This window comes from Doryrhamphus excisus, linkage group LG14, assembly GCF_037039965.1.
Source record: "Doryrhamphus excisus strain RoL-2023G ecotype Guam linkage group LG14, RoL_Dexc_Guam_v1.1, whole genome shotgun sequence".
Lineage (NCBI taxonomy): Eukaryota > Metazoa > Chordata > Actinopteri > Syngnathiformes > Syngnathidae > Doryrhamphus > Doryrhamphus excisus.
This window is the reverse complement of record NC_136370.1, coordinates 10332899-10348290: the sequence shown is the minus strand read 5'-3', so window position 1 is coordinate 10348290 and position 15392 is coordinate 10332899. Positions and strand designations below refer to the sequence as shown.

At 39.2% G+C, this 15392-nt stretch overlaps 1 protein-coding gene across 5 annotated transcripts in view; it reads left to right on the top strand.

Moving 5' to 3' along the window:
- alk (ALK receptor tyrosine kinase) overlaps positions 1 to 15392 on the top strand; it is a 266664-nt gene that overhangs the window by 151263 nt on the left and 100009 nt on the right. The window contains exon 1 of one of the 5 annotated variants that reach the window (XM_058091043.2): positions 4733 to 4872. The exons of the other annotated variants lie outside the window; for them this stretch is intronic. The gene's annotated coding sequence lies outside the window, so the exon portion shown is untranslated. Of the gene's footprint in view, positions 1 to 4732; positions 4873 to 15392 lie in introns of those variants that run through there. 5 annotated transcript variants of the gene reach the window in all.

Genomic DNA, 15392 nt, shown 5'->3' with positions numbered 1-15392 from the left:
TTGTTGGTTGGTTTTTGACTTTTGTGCTATCAATAAATAAATGCTTGATACCATTTGAAACACTTTGCTTGGTGCTTCTTGGGTATGTGAGCACTAAAACATGTTTCATGCCATTGTCCTTTAGCTCCTGCTTTATGGGAACTAGTCATTCCTTTCTGTTTGTCTCTCATGTGCTCGGTGTGTACTGTTTGTTTTTGTTTTTTTTTCTCTCGAGTTGGCAGCTTTTCTTGTGTGGGTGACGAATTGGGTGGTGTAAAATGGAGTTTGATTCGGGGGTTTCATGACTCATCCAACTGTATTAAAATGAAATGGCTGTAAGAAGGCAGACCTTAAAGGGCCAACTATTTTGAGGTACAAGTGCTGCAAATGCTAAAAAAAAAAAAAAAAAAGCATCATCCACTACCATAAAAGGGCCTGTTAAGTGACAACTCTAACAATTGAAGTTGAAGAGGGGGACTTGGCTGATTTTGAAACCCCACCTTAGGGCCTCTTGATGCCAACCAAAAGGACTCCATAAAGGAACTTGAATTAACAAGCATAAAGGTGAGGCAGAGAGCGTTAGAGGTCCAAGCCATGCATCTGAAGGCTAGGGCTTGCTAGTGGCGAGTGGGTAGCTGATTTAGCTGCCAAGCTTTCACACCACCTTACACCTACTCCCCAAACTCAAAACTGCAGCTTCAACGTGAGTATACAGCACTGTTCAGAAAGTCTGAGCATTAGAGCACATCGTGGTTACATTGAAGTGGCCTCTGTTGCTATAGTGGACATATTTTGGGAATTATTAAATTGTTAAACAATAAAAAAAAAAATAGTAAACTGCATGTGCCTCTGCACTTTGTTAGCTTATCATAAAAATTTGTGTAATGCAAATGTAGAAGTGCTATTAGGTCCTACTTGCCAATAGCAGGAATAAATTTAATTTTGGCGAATTATTTGGCCGGGAATAAAATATTTCCCTCTCCTGAAGTGGTTGAGGAGCTGATTCTCAATGTGTGAGTCTCTGCCAGCTGAGCTAAACTTATCACCTGTGTTCCTGCTATTCTGTGACTTGTGTTCAGGCCAAGAAGTATGAAAACTGTGGCTTTGAGTGATTCATTTTTAAGTAATTGTGATCCTGTGTTTGTGAGAAAATCTGATTCATGTTGCTTTTTGCAAAATGTAATGGCATTGTTGACCACAGTCTGATGACTGAATTACTTCGAGGTGGTAAGAAACAAAAAACATTATACAAAGCACTTGATGAGAGAGAAACACTTTGTCTCTTTGTTTTGTTTCGGGTTTTTTTTTTTAAGTAAGGCGACAAAAAGCTATGACTTATCCGGTGTATGATGGTGTGTTGGTGCGCTGCTGAACTTCAGGTGTTGTGCATGAGTCAGTGTGCCAAACTGTTGTGCCAAATAGCGCTTTGTTTTCAGGTCGTCAGCTTAGCTCATGAACTCTGTCTGGACACCTGGGCTTTTGTAAAACACACCTGTGTTCCTTTCATGTGTCCTGAACTTAAAGGGGACCTACTATGCTTTTTTTCCACTTCTCTAACCTATAAATGTAGTTAGAATGTTGTATTGTCGTGTTAAACGATGCCAAAGTTTCAAATAATGAGGTTTGCACATTTGGAAGTTAGCCTTGAAAGATGTTTCATTGAGTTTTTTCTAACACTATTCCCTAGAGTGCTGCACAGTGGTTGAGTGGATAGCATGTAAGCCACACAGTCCTACATACCTACAGTATGTGCACTTTCAAAACTCCAAAGTACTATCCAATTTAGATGTGTAAAAAAAAAAAAACAAAACAGATCAAACCTTTGCATTTTTGCAAATACTTTCACAGATTTAACCGTATTACCAAATCCAACTTGTTCCCAATTCCTTGTATAATTTACATAATTGATCGTGTGAGTACAGAAAAATATGTGCCCAAATTAGGTTTCTTTAAAAGATATCAAGTCTTGCTAACATTCCATCTGCATCAGAAATGAGTATCTTTGTTACGCTTGATCACTTCTTACTGTTTACTGTAATGCTCTTTTCTTTGAGGATTGCACCACACACAGCCGCAAAAGCTGTCTTAGGCCGTGTTGAAACATATTAATCATTGCAGTAATTACCTCCAAATCTGGATGGTGACCTTTGTCAAGCAGTGTACATCACAAAAATAAAATTAAGCCAAATTTAACAAGTGGAATATCAGTGCTGGTCATACATAGATGAGAAATTGTACATATTATCAACAAATAATTGTATTCCAACGCGCAGGCCACACAGTCAGAAGATCCGGGTTTGATTCCCCGCTCTGTGTGGAGTTTGCATGTTCTCCTCATGCGTGTGTGGGTTTTCTCCGGGTACTCCGGTTTGCATGCTAGGTTAATTGGTGACTACAAATTGTCCATACGTATGAATGTGAGTGTGAATGGTTGTTTGTCTATATGTGCCCTGTGATTGGCTGGCGACCAGTCCAGGGTATACCCCGCCTCTTGCTCGAAAACAGCTGGGATAGGCTCCAGCATGCCTGCGACCCTTGTAAGGATAAGCAGTATCGAAAATGGATGGAGTTGTATTCCAAGCCTCACATAAATAGCTGTATAGTATACTATTTAGTGATGTAAAAGAAACCCAACAATGAAACAAAAAGACACAAATAAGAACTGAATATGACTGACCAAAGGTCAACTTGCACCACATAATGTATCCTCAAGAAGCAGCTTGAGCCAAAACATATTTTCCCTCTTTAATGGCAGGTCAAAGATATGAATCAATACATAAGCAGAGGGCAGAGTAGTTTTCATTCTCCAGATTGATATTTAAACAGACTTACCATCTTTGTCTACGTTCACAGAATTTAAATCAAGATCAAATCAGAAGCAATAACCTCCCGCTCAGTCTCTGACATATAATGATGCATGAAGGAAACACTATTTTTTTTGTCAGTGTCTTATTCGTGGCTATGGTGATTAGATTACATGTGTAATTTCTTTGACAGATGATTCAAGCAATGGGTACCTCATCATGTCCTACGAGACTACCTTTTTCATCATTAGGCCCAGTCGGCCAAAAGTCTCTGCTGTGGGAGCCTTTTTCACCTTCTCATTTGTTAGTTGGAGGCAAGAAGCCTTTCACTGTTCATTTGTGTGGCCCAGAGAGTGGGAGGAATCCTCGGGGATCAAAAAATGAGCCGCTATTCACCAAATAGGTCCTGAGATGTTTTTCATCCACTACTAAGATGGCCTGCCACGTATCACTGTGCTTACATGCTAACCTCGGTAAAATTATACAGTGTGCGTTGACCTCATTCTAGAGAGTCACAGGATGTCACTTACACACTCATCCCTGCTGTTCTTCTGTCTTCCTTAACCACCTACAGTGTTGATTCTTTGTGTTTCTGCCCCAATCCAACAATGCTTCTCCTAAGCACATGTTCTTGTCTTCTTTAGAGCAGGAGCTGGCATCTGGATATCTGCCTTGGTGAAGGCATCTATATCTCATTTAATGTTCTTTTGAGGATTCGTCACTATTTGTGATGCTATTGTGATCCAACAGTGTGTCACCCTGTAAGGGTGAATAGCATCACAGCTGCCAAAATCACTTTTGTTAGCTAACTACTAATAGGGTGCCAACTCCCTGAACAATAAATAATAAATAATTTTTGGCATGGTGGGACCGACCCCATTGTCCTCACCTCTGTCCCGAAAGGCACAGAGTTAGTTGGTGAATGCTGCTATTTTATTCTCTGATAGGTGACAGGGATGGAAAGGACTGGGAAAGGACTGGGAAAGGACTTGTAGGGCACCCATTCATTCATTCATTCATTCATATTCCTTCCTTCCTCGCTTGCTTCCTTCCTCGCTTGCTTGCTTCCTTCCTCGCTTGCTTGCTTGCTTGCTTGCTTGCTTCCTTGCTTGGTTGCTTGGTTGCTTGCTTGCTTGCTTGCTTCCTTGCTTGCTTGCTTCCTTGCTTGCTTGCTTGGTTGCTTGCTTGCTTGGTTGCTTGCTTGCTTGGTTGCTTGCTTGCTTGCTTGGTTGCTTGCTTCCTTGCTTGCTTGGTTGCTTGCTTCCTTACTTGCTTCCTTGCTTGCTTCCTTCCTTGCTTGCTTCCTTCCACTGACAATTTACAAACTATTTTTGATTTTCGCAGTAATACAGGACTTGTAAGGCACCCATTCATTCATTCATATACCTTCTTTCCTTCCTCGCTTCCTCGCTTCCTTGCTTCCTTGCTTCCTCGCTTGCTTGCTTGCTTGCTTGCTTGCTTGCTTGCTTGCTTGCTTGCTTGCTTGCTTCCTTGCTTGCTTCCTTGCTTGCTTCCTTGCTTGCTTCCTTGCTTGCTTCCTTGCTTGCTTCCTTGCTTGCTTCTCTCCTTGCTTCCTTGCTTCTTTCCTTGCTTCCTTGCTTGCTTCCTTCCACTGACAATTTACAAACTATTTTTGATTTTCACAGTAATACAGGACTTGTAAGGCACCCATTCATTCATTCATATACCTTCTTTCCAGATACAGATCAAAGATTTAACACAGAAATGTTTTGGTGTCTAAATAAGAGACCATTATGTTCGATAAGGGACAGTTGGTTCCCCTGCTTAGTATCCATAAAATTTGATGATAGATGTTCTAATGAATGCTCTTCAGTGTTTAAAGATTTACTGTTATATGCCATAGTGTAGGCACATTGCATCATGCATTTCAGCACGGTGTTTTCTATGCATAGATCGCTTTATTTGTTATATTTCTTTGATGTTTTTGTGTAATATCAGTTTATAGTGGTGTCACCATACACTTGATTCAAGAGACAATACATGATATTGGGTCTACGAGAACTTTTAAGAAAACAACAATGACAACATATAGGGCTGGACAAACTGACTGAGTCACAAAACTATGCAGGTACATATTCATATGTTGTATAACTTTGCATGCATGATCTACGCATTTAATTATGCTATATTCTATGCTTTAGCTATGCTTTTAATTATTGAACTTTTGTCCTCAAATTGAAACAAAAACAAAACTATAGAAGTTAAAGTAACAGGTGTTGTAGCTGCTACTACTAAGAAAAGATACATGTAAAAAATATTGCAGTTTTATGTAATTCTATGAGGCCATAGTTTTTTATCTGACAAATATTTAGTCATTTTGATAAAGGATAGACTTACTACAGGTTCTGCTTGGACATTGACACCACGATAGCTGTTTAACGATAATAAAAAAAAAAAAAAGCAGAAGTGGGGAAAATTCAAGACCAACATGAACTGCAAGATTTATAGTGAGCGCAAAACACTGAATATGCGATTCCAATCCTGCCATTTCCATATTAAGTGCTTTATCACTCATAGTAGCCATGCCATAGTTCACATTCGACTGGGATTCGAAATCCACATAGATTTGATGCCCACAAATGCCCATGGCTTAAAGGCTGCCATTTTAATAGACCAGATACAGTATATGGTTAAGTCCTTGTTCAGCCGAAGTTGTCGTTTTTGACCTTTTAAGGACATACGGTTAAAGCTGAGCAAGGCCAAGCTGGTGTGTGTAAGAGCAGCATGTAAGTGCTTTTCTTCTCCATTTCAGATTTATCTGGTGCATTGTGCATTTGCCTCTCCTCTATATGTGCAACAATGCAACCATCTGTTTGTCCATTCAAGTACACGTAAGATGTTAACAGCCTGTGAGGGATATTGGTTAAACCAATTCACTCTGTTAGACAGTAATGTCTGAAGTGCGGAGGGGCTATTGATTCAGTCATGTGTTATTGTGTCAAGCTCTTACATGGTAGAAAGAAATGATACTTGCATGAAACTCCTCTGAAAATGCTGGCTTGCCGTTGCCATGTAGACAGGCAGCACCCACCGCCATCCCCGTCAGGTGACCATGGAAATGTCAATGCCTGATAAGGTTGCCATAATAAAAGCTACTTATCACTGCTGTGATAAGCAAAGGGGGAGAGGATACTATAAGCCAGGTCAAGTTTATTTATATTGCCCTTAATGACAAAAGAGTCTCGAAGGGCTTTACAAGCTGGCAACAATTGACGACATCCCCTGAGCTGAACCCCCAATAGGGCAAGGAGAAATATGTCACAGAAATATGTCACATTAGAAATATGTATATACAAAGTAAATTCAAATAACATAATAGTCCATCTTACAATATTGCTTTGCAATTGTTTCCGGGTCAGGGTAAAAATGTTTTTTTTTCCAACGTGGGAGATTTAGGAGGATTTTCGCTCTTCCAGTGATTGCGCTCTTCTGGATGAAGCTGTCAGATGTTGTTTCTGGTATTTGCTGGACCCATTCCTGCAGTCCAGACTGACTTTTTTTTAGGAGCAAACTCAAACGCTAACTTACAATTTTAAGAGTGTATGCATAAAATTTAGGAGTGCACACAGAAATGGAAATATTTACATTTCCTCTCATTTTGACTGTATTACTGATAAATACTCAAACAATAAATGCGGTAATGTTGTTTGGCAAACTCATTTGCGCATGACTGTCAACTATGCACAATAGCATAGGGACAAAGCGTCTGCTTAGAATGTACTACGTTTGATGCTGCTCTGTGCAGCTGGCTTTGGGTTAGCCTGCAGAGTTGTCTTTCACAGCCTCAATGAGTTTTTGATGGAGGCTTTTAGCATCCTGTTGATATTACACTGTTCCAGGCACTCCAGTATCCTTGTTGTGTGTGGCATTGACTTGCCAGCTTTCTTGTGGTCAATCTTGGCAGTGCACAAGTTGGTGCTTTTGGTTGTACGGTCTCGGGTGATTGCCCTCTCAACCAGCAGCTGTTGCTTTGCACACATATTGATCCATATGTATACTCACGTTGGCCACTATGATGCCTTCCATTTAGTGCTGAGGCACGTTACAAGTTGGTGGTTTGATGTTACAATTTCATTCTGGGAGTAACAAGTTAGGCGCTTTAGCCATTTAAACCTCAACACTTGAAATATGCATTAATATCATATGTTGGTTATTTTATGAAAAAAATTCCAATATTACTACATTACCATGACAATTTTATTACAGATCTTCAAAGTACTACATGGCATGTTGTGTTATATTGAAAATATGTGTATAAGGCCTTGCACTGCTGTTGCAACACTCAGTGAAGAATGGTCTGACAGACTTATTTTGTCACTATGCTACTGCTTTTATCTTGTCATTTTTAAAGCTTGGATGTGTAGGTTTCTAAATTGTTACCTTCTTCCCAAAAGAAGTGCCAGTCTGAATGTCACTTCAACAAAGGATGCATTACTTTCCCCTTGAATTCTCAGTTTGAATGTTATTCTAAAAAGAAGCAATAAATTAGTCTTCCACTTGGGTTTTCCTCAATAGTAAATTATAATTCAACTTGAAAGTCATCAACCTTGCATGAAATCTTTTTCAACACTAATTGTAATATTATTTTTTAAAGAGAATGAGATTTTGAGAGTTTTAAATATAATTCTGCACAAATGAGAATTGCAGATTTAAATGTAAAAATGACAGGATTATTTTCCTCACAGTGATGCTGATTTCCAAAGAACATAACAGCATGGACATTTTAGGGACGGAAAATCAAATATTGCAATACCGATCACAATGTCAACAATTTTTCAATGTCAACAGTTACCATTTTCTCTCCCTGTTGTGGTCATTTAAATAGTCAGTATCAGCTTGTTTACTGAACGTACTCCATAGAAGCATTGCTTCAAATGTTTGTATGATCAATGGATTTGTATCTTTATGCCACAAAGAGAAAGATATGTTTACATGAGCTGAGCAATGATGTTGTTGCCAGAGCAATTGAGGGCGCATGCTTACGGGAAGTCACTGCATTTTAAATGGAAATGGATACTATTAATTTCCACATTGTCATCTGTAGACTACAAGGCCTGTGTAGAGCCTTTGGTTCTTGGAACACTTTCAATCTCGCAATTGCTTTGTAATCATGTTGCCTCTTTTGTGACTGTTTTTGATTTCAGATAGTAGATGTAGGGTTTCTGCTACATATAATTGATCAGGGCGCAGTACTCATAAAAGAAGTACGAGTTCCTTTAAGACCACCGCTGAGAGCTGGTGAATCTGTATTTTCAAAGGTAGCTTATTTTAGTGATGTGTTACAGCTCATTGTTATGAAGCAGGTTTTTTTTTTTTTTTATCCGGGGCATACTTAATAATGTGATTATTGTAGAAAGATTTTGATTGGGATTCACGTCACTTCGAGTGGTCAGGTTTGCAGATGTTGCATATGGTGTCCACTCACTCTGGCATCTCTCCTTGCATGCCACATGTGTGTGGTGTGGTTGTTTGTGTGCATGTAACACGATGTCTACACGAGGGTGTAAATTAATTTTTTTCCCCTTGACTGATTCAAATGAGTGTATTGGCAATTTAGAAGTCATAGTCCCCACAGTTCACAGATATTTGGTCAAATATATACATAGTAATTGAAAAGCAACAAATGATTACACACGATTTTTAAGTATTTGTACTTTATTTCTGAACTATAATACTTACAATAAATTAACATGAGAAAAAAGTATATTGCATGGAGTTTTATTTAAAAGTTGATAAGGTTGCCAGCATTCTGCACTAGTTTCTCAAGCCGCCTGGAATCTAATCTAATAATTCCAACAGTCACATTTATAGCAAATGTGGAGTGGAGTGGAGGGTGTGGTTAAGTGTGCTTATTCAAGTGTGAACATGATCAATGTAGCTCTAATGCTTGTGAACCAGAAATAATTATTGTTTTAAGTTCCACTTTTGTCACACAATACATCTGAAAAATGTAATGATGCAACTTAATCCATATGCCTTTTTACTGTACAAGCTATAAAAATGAAACTAAACCTTTCAACACAAAATAAGCTCAAAGAGAAGCAAATATTTCAAAATGCCCAGCAGCCTCAATTATAGTTTTGCACCATTATGAAGAATGGACATGAACATTGATGTGAGATGGTGTAGTTGTTCCATCACCTGTTATGTTGTTAACTATGGCAAATTATATCAGAAGTTGATATTACAGAAAGACGTTTGCCTAAAAGTATAAAGCTAGACCTTTCCACTTGTGCAGGGGTCATAGTCAATGTAAGTGATTGATGACGCACGTCAGATGCTGTCCAAGAGACTGAATGGCTACAGGACAGGTGATGTGATCAGCTGCATCGCTGATATAAGTTGGGATGGATGTTGCTGCTGCAGCACAGAGTAATGGGTATGGTATTTAATAGAGAGAAAGACGGTAGAGTTAGAATGGGGTTGGAGAGAGTCTGAGCTGATGATGAGTGATGGACAAAATGAGAAGAGAACTGATGGTCAGTGATGCTTGCAGGTGGACCACTCAGCCATGAGGGGTTATATATGGAGTGATGGGTTCCACCCGGCTCATCCGATTGTTTGAGGATGGGAATATTGTCATTATTTCGAGGAAGCGGATATAAAAAAACATGTCCGTAAAAGTAACTTTCGATATTTGAGTATGTGAGCGATTATAGAACCACCTGTTGAAGAAAAATTCTTGTTTGTATGGAATTCAGTACAAAACTCCCCCACATATATACTCTGATATTCTAATATTCTTATCAGCTCGTGTAGAACTTTGTATTGCAAAGGTGATAGCACATTTTAAGCATTTGAAATATGGGCTGGGGTCCCAAGCAGTGCCTCTGACCACAGTTAAGTGCAAAATAAACTTTAGAACTGTTGAAGCGAGCTTGTGAAAAACCCATGAGTCAAAAGTGAGCTATTTGCTAATGGTCCATTCTGTAGAAGGTCTTTCTGGTTATTCACAACTTGTTCAAGCACAGAACATACCTGCTGTACCTCCATCCAATCAGTGAATCTATCCTTTGTGGGAAAATAAAACAAGTCTGCATCAAGACCCATTCCTGGATGTGCACCAAAATGTAATGGTTTCCTTTTCAGCCCATGCCACAACCCTCCAAAAACTTGAGTGGAAATCAGTTAAGTACTTTGCATAATCCTGCCAACACACACAAATCAGTTGGTGGTGGTAATTATCATAGGAAATTGAGCCAGGGCCATTTGGCTACATTTCTTTGCAGAAGGTGATAGACAGGAGTGTAAACACAAACAGACTAAATAAAAAATACAGAACCTTTTCTCAAAATAAAGTGGTGTGGATTTTTTTTTTTTGTGTTGAGCAAATTAAATCGATGCTGTTTGCCCCGTGGGATTAATTCATTGTCTTATTCTTTTGCAAGAGCAAGATGTTTGAGCAGTTTGTTGCTTAAATTGCATTGACACACATACCATATATATACGTATATATATATATATGGAGCAGCTCACACACATTATATACTTACTATGAGGCTTGGACCAGGGCAAAAATTCCGACCGGACGTTTTGGTCCAGTCTGGCCCACAACAATCCGCATGCAGATGATACTGTGCCAACTCGGCCCGTTGATGTACTATACACATAATCACACCAGCTCTTAACGACACTCCTATACTGAATAATTTCCCTTTATATTCTGGAGCCTTGAATAAAATAAATGACTACACAGTATGTTGCTCACTTGCACTTAAGAAGGATATTAGAAAAAGGATTTCAGATTCAAAAGTGTTGTTTATGTAACTCACTCATATGTGGTGGAAGTGGTCATGGCATTGGCAGACTGATGGCAAGGTACTGTGGCTCACTCATAGTCATACACTAGAGGTCCCTATGATAGACAGAAATAAAAGATGGTAATATCCATTCCAGTTGTCAAGTGTTATAAATAATGAAATAAATGTATAATAGTCAAGAAAAGAGTGCATTGCTCTTACAAGGATGATACTGGCGGAAGCACATCAAGATAGTGGCAATGAAACTCTGAAAAATATGTAAAGTGTATATAAACCAATTGTGGGCACAAAGAAAGTGTATACTGATACTTGGAACACTTTAACTCTGGTGATCTTATTTAAGGGATGTAATTATAAGTCTAAAACTAATAACGAAAATAGAATATCTACATGCTCAAACCAGCCCACATTGCAACATATGAGTTTTAAACTTGGAAAAGCAAATTAAAAGCAGTTAAAGTTTATAAACTACGGTTATGAACATTTAGTGGACCACGGCAGCGGGAACCTCACTTTCATTGCCACCTGCTGAGAGGGACCCGCCGCCAAAGCTCCGAAGCCTGAGGACATGCCGCCACTGGCCCCCGTAGCAGCAAAAATGTTTCATATATTTTTGCTTTAGGGACCATCAGTGGCGAGAGCTTTCTTTTCTTTTGGAAGTTAAATCGTCAGTGAGTGTCCATCCATCCATCAGACAAAACGACCATTCACACTCACATTCATACCGATGGACAATTTGGAGTTGCCAATTAACCTAAAATGTTTTTGGAATGTGGGAGGAAACTGGAGTTCAGTGAGTGTAACTAGTTGAGTCAGAGGAGAGCACTTGTGTTTCGGAACACACTCATCTTTGATGCAGAACTCTGACCGTTTCACAACCACGTCAGAAGGAACAGTGTAGTGACTATGTAAAAGGTCAGACCCGGCTTTAGAAAGACTCTTGGCTCAATCATTGTTATTCAGTGCCTTTAACACCCGCTGTTGGGGAATGATTCTCAGTCGACACACACAGATTCAAGAGCTGCTCCCTGTAGCTGCTTTTACAAAGATAAAGATGCTCAGCTTTGACTGAAGAGCCGTTATGTTTTGATTTACTTACTTTGTTAGAAATCGGGGCAAAATTTGTGAAAACAAATGCACTGGTTTCATGGAGCTCTATCCCAATCCAATGAGACTAGTTGACCTCCGACGTTGTATACATTAAAAACTAAATTGAGATCAATTATATTTGAAACAATTCATCCCAGACTCTTGGCATTATAAAGCCTTTATTAGCCACACAGGCACTGTTTAATATTACTATTGTCAGATGTATAAGCAGACATTGTCTCATAAAATGTTAAAACAATAAAGTGTGCTTTAAACACTCACTTAAATTGAATGATGAACGAGTAGGGTAATGAAAGTCTTTGCACAACTTATTTTTTAACATCATCCGTCGTCCAAATTTAAAAGGGAAACACAAGAACCATGCATAAAATCACTACATTTAAGTAGCAGACACATTTAAGGCACATACCTTCGAACAAAAGTACTTGGACACTGCCATGGTCTCCTGATTTCCTAGTGGGTTGGTTCCTTTTTGGGCTTCAGCACAGGACAACAGGACCCAGTGTGATTGCTTCTGTCATCTAAACAAATGGCAAAAAAGATGCTTTGTTAATTGGGTTGAGTGGTTCGATCCAAATATCGATAGAATCAATACTATGGGTAGTACAGTATCAGTTTTGGATCAATACTTGCCTGATGAAATCAAGATTTTTCAGTTCAATTTGGTTAATTTGTATATGTGTGTGAATAAATGTATCTAAATATATTTTTAAAAAGCATAATGCTCCAATGAACATGACATTCATGGCCATGATGAATGTATATCAGAACTATACATGGCCTATTTTTACTGCAGTGCATCATCCTGAAAGCCGCCTTTGGAGATGAGTTTGACATTATTTGATTCAGAGTATTTTATTCCCAAGCAAGGTAATCTGTTTCACCTCCTCTGTTGCTACATTTCACCTGAGCGATGTCAGGCAGCTTTATGTTCAGCTATCACTCTTAAGAACAATAAGATCACAGGTCAGCCCAGTGATCCCTTCTCGCAATATCACTCTGGAGAGGAGCCCGAGCTTTCCCTTCTCCGCCCATGATTATTGGCTGAAATATTTGCTCTCAGCATCACTTTTGACATGTAATCTACCGCCAATAGCAAGAGTGAAGGAGCCTGATAATGACTCAACGATGTGTCTCAACATGCTTTATGGCCTTTACCTCCCAACTACTAAACTATGTTTAAGCAATATAAAACAAATACCTTGTATAGTCTGAATGGACAGCAAAGGATTTTCTTATAACTAATAGCTGACAAGCTATTAATTTGTTGAGCCGAACAGCACGTTTGTATGAAGTGTATAACATCTAAAATGTGTGTGTTATTATCTAAGACCATATCACAGTGAGGTTTGTCTCTGTGATATGAGCCAATGACATCTTAAAAGCTAAGGGATATACGTAGCATGTTCAAAAAGAACTAAGCACATTTAAAGTAGACTTCCTCTGTATGGCTTGAAAATTGTTATGTTAGAAAATACAATTCATAAGCACCCAAACATTCTGAAGAAAGAACATTCACAAACAAAAATATAACAACATAACCTGAACCTGAGGTCAAATGCTTGTTAAGTTTTGGAATGTGACCAATATTTTGGGAAAAATGTGGCCTCTATTGTCGCAGGAAGTAGAGAATTTTGAACAGTTGTCATGCATGACGTCTCCAATTTTACAAGGCTTCAACTGTAAATGTGGATTTGGATTTGGCAACACTAACTCAAAAAGCAGACTGCATGGTGGTAGATTCTCAGTGATTAACAACTTCATCACTCATTCGAAATTGCATTCATACCGTCCATCCATCCATTTTCTATGCCACTTAGCCTCACTAGGGTCACGGTTATGCTGGAGCCTACAGCAGCTGTCTTTGGGTGAGAGGCGGGGTACATCCTGTACTGGTCGCCAGCCAACCACAGGCATTCATACAGCCCTCACTGATTTTGGATGCTTAAAATGTTGACATTTTTTGTCTTGCAAACACGCAAGACGAGAGTAGAGGTGAAAAAAAAAGGTCATTAAAAACTATGCGTGGTTTGTAATGAAAAAAGGTGAGGCGAACTAATCCTTTTCATCTTTTTCCAAGGATTCACAGCAATGTTTTACCAAGAAAGGTTGTCTTTTCATGTCGTTCTTCCTGGCACAGTTTGCCAGGTTTTCAGCAAGGTTTTGTTCTGTTTGAAGGAAAAGAAAGGATCACAAAGGGAGCAAATCTATTCAAAATATGTAATATCCGTATAATAATACTAGTGACACTTTGCTGACAACAGTAACAACTAGAATCAATAAAATATTTATATAAATGTGTACATTTGCTCTTATGGTTCGTGTTGTAGTGCAAGAAAAGCCAGGTGGACCTAAATGCAGGAAGTGAAGAGTGCGGGAAGTATAGTTCAAAAAGATTTATTTATGAGAACAAAAGCACTGGGGGAGCCTGGATTTGAAAATTCAAACCTGCTGACAAGGAGCATGAAGAGAAATGGGACAAAAAGGACCAGGCAAAGATTGACCACAAACCAGCAAACTAAGGCAATGTCCACACAAACACGGATATTGTCAAAAAATGCACATTTGCTCCTCTCTGGTGTTGTTCATCCACAAAGTGGCATTTTATAACAACCTTTGTCTATGCGGAAACACATGCACTGGATGTCATTTGCATGCCAAAGTAATGGCAGGACTGCAGCCATGGACGGTTAGGGCAATTTTAGCCATTTAGAAGTGACAATGACATCATTTCCGTGGGCTGCACAATAACGAGCTGCCAGAGAAGATATGTGTGGACGTATGGTCTGATACGGTCATCACTATAATAATCCAGTGTGTCTGGCTAATTGTCTTTGTCTAGCTGAATTGTCTCCATGGCAGTAGCACAAAACAGGTATACATATACTACGGGATGCTTTCAGTGTGTGGGCGAAGCAGCTTGGTCAAACACAATAACAATGTCCTTGACATGCAAAAATGCCATTCTTCAAAAAAGAAATGACTTGCTTGTCAAAGCTGTCTCACCAGCTAAAGGTCTGGTTGGGGCTTCTCCAAAACCGCTTTTGGGGGTTGGAGGATGGAGAGCAAAGCAGCAGCAAGAGTATCCCTTGCAGTGTTGTGCAAGTTTGTAATCCCCATGTACTAGTTCAAAGTTCAGTTCATACTGTATCAGCATCAATAGTTCACGTTCAGAGTTCACCATTTAATTTCCTTTTTTTTTTTAGGTGAACAGTGAGAATGCAAGACTGATCTTGTTTTTAAAAGAAAATATGACATCCGGCTGAATGGCGGTCGAGTGGTTGGCACGCAGGCCTCACTGCGAGGAGACCTGAGTACAATTCCACTCTCAGCCATCTCTGTGTGGAGTTTGCAGGTTCTCCCGGTGCGTGCGTGGTTTTTTCTTCGAGTACTGTTTTCCTCCCACATTAGAAAAACATGTTAGGTTAATTGGTGAGTCCAAATTGTCTATAGGTATGAATGGTTGTTTGTCTATATGTGCCCTGTGATTGGCGGTATATGTTGAGAATAAGCGGTAGAAAATGAATGAATGAATGAACTGTCACCCTAAAGCTCTATCACCTAAAGCTCTTCACTGTTTACAATTTATTTATGCTTTTTAACCTAGCATGTTTATTTCTTTACACTCTGCAAACAAAAGCAAGCCACAACAAATGACAGTGTTTTTCATGCAATAATATCAATTAGTAAGCACGGCACTATCTATCCGGAAGTCCTC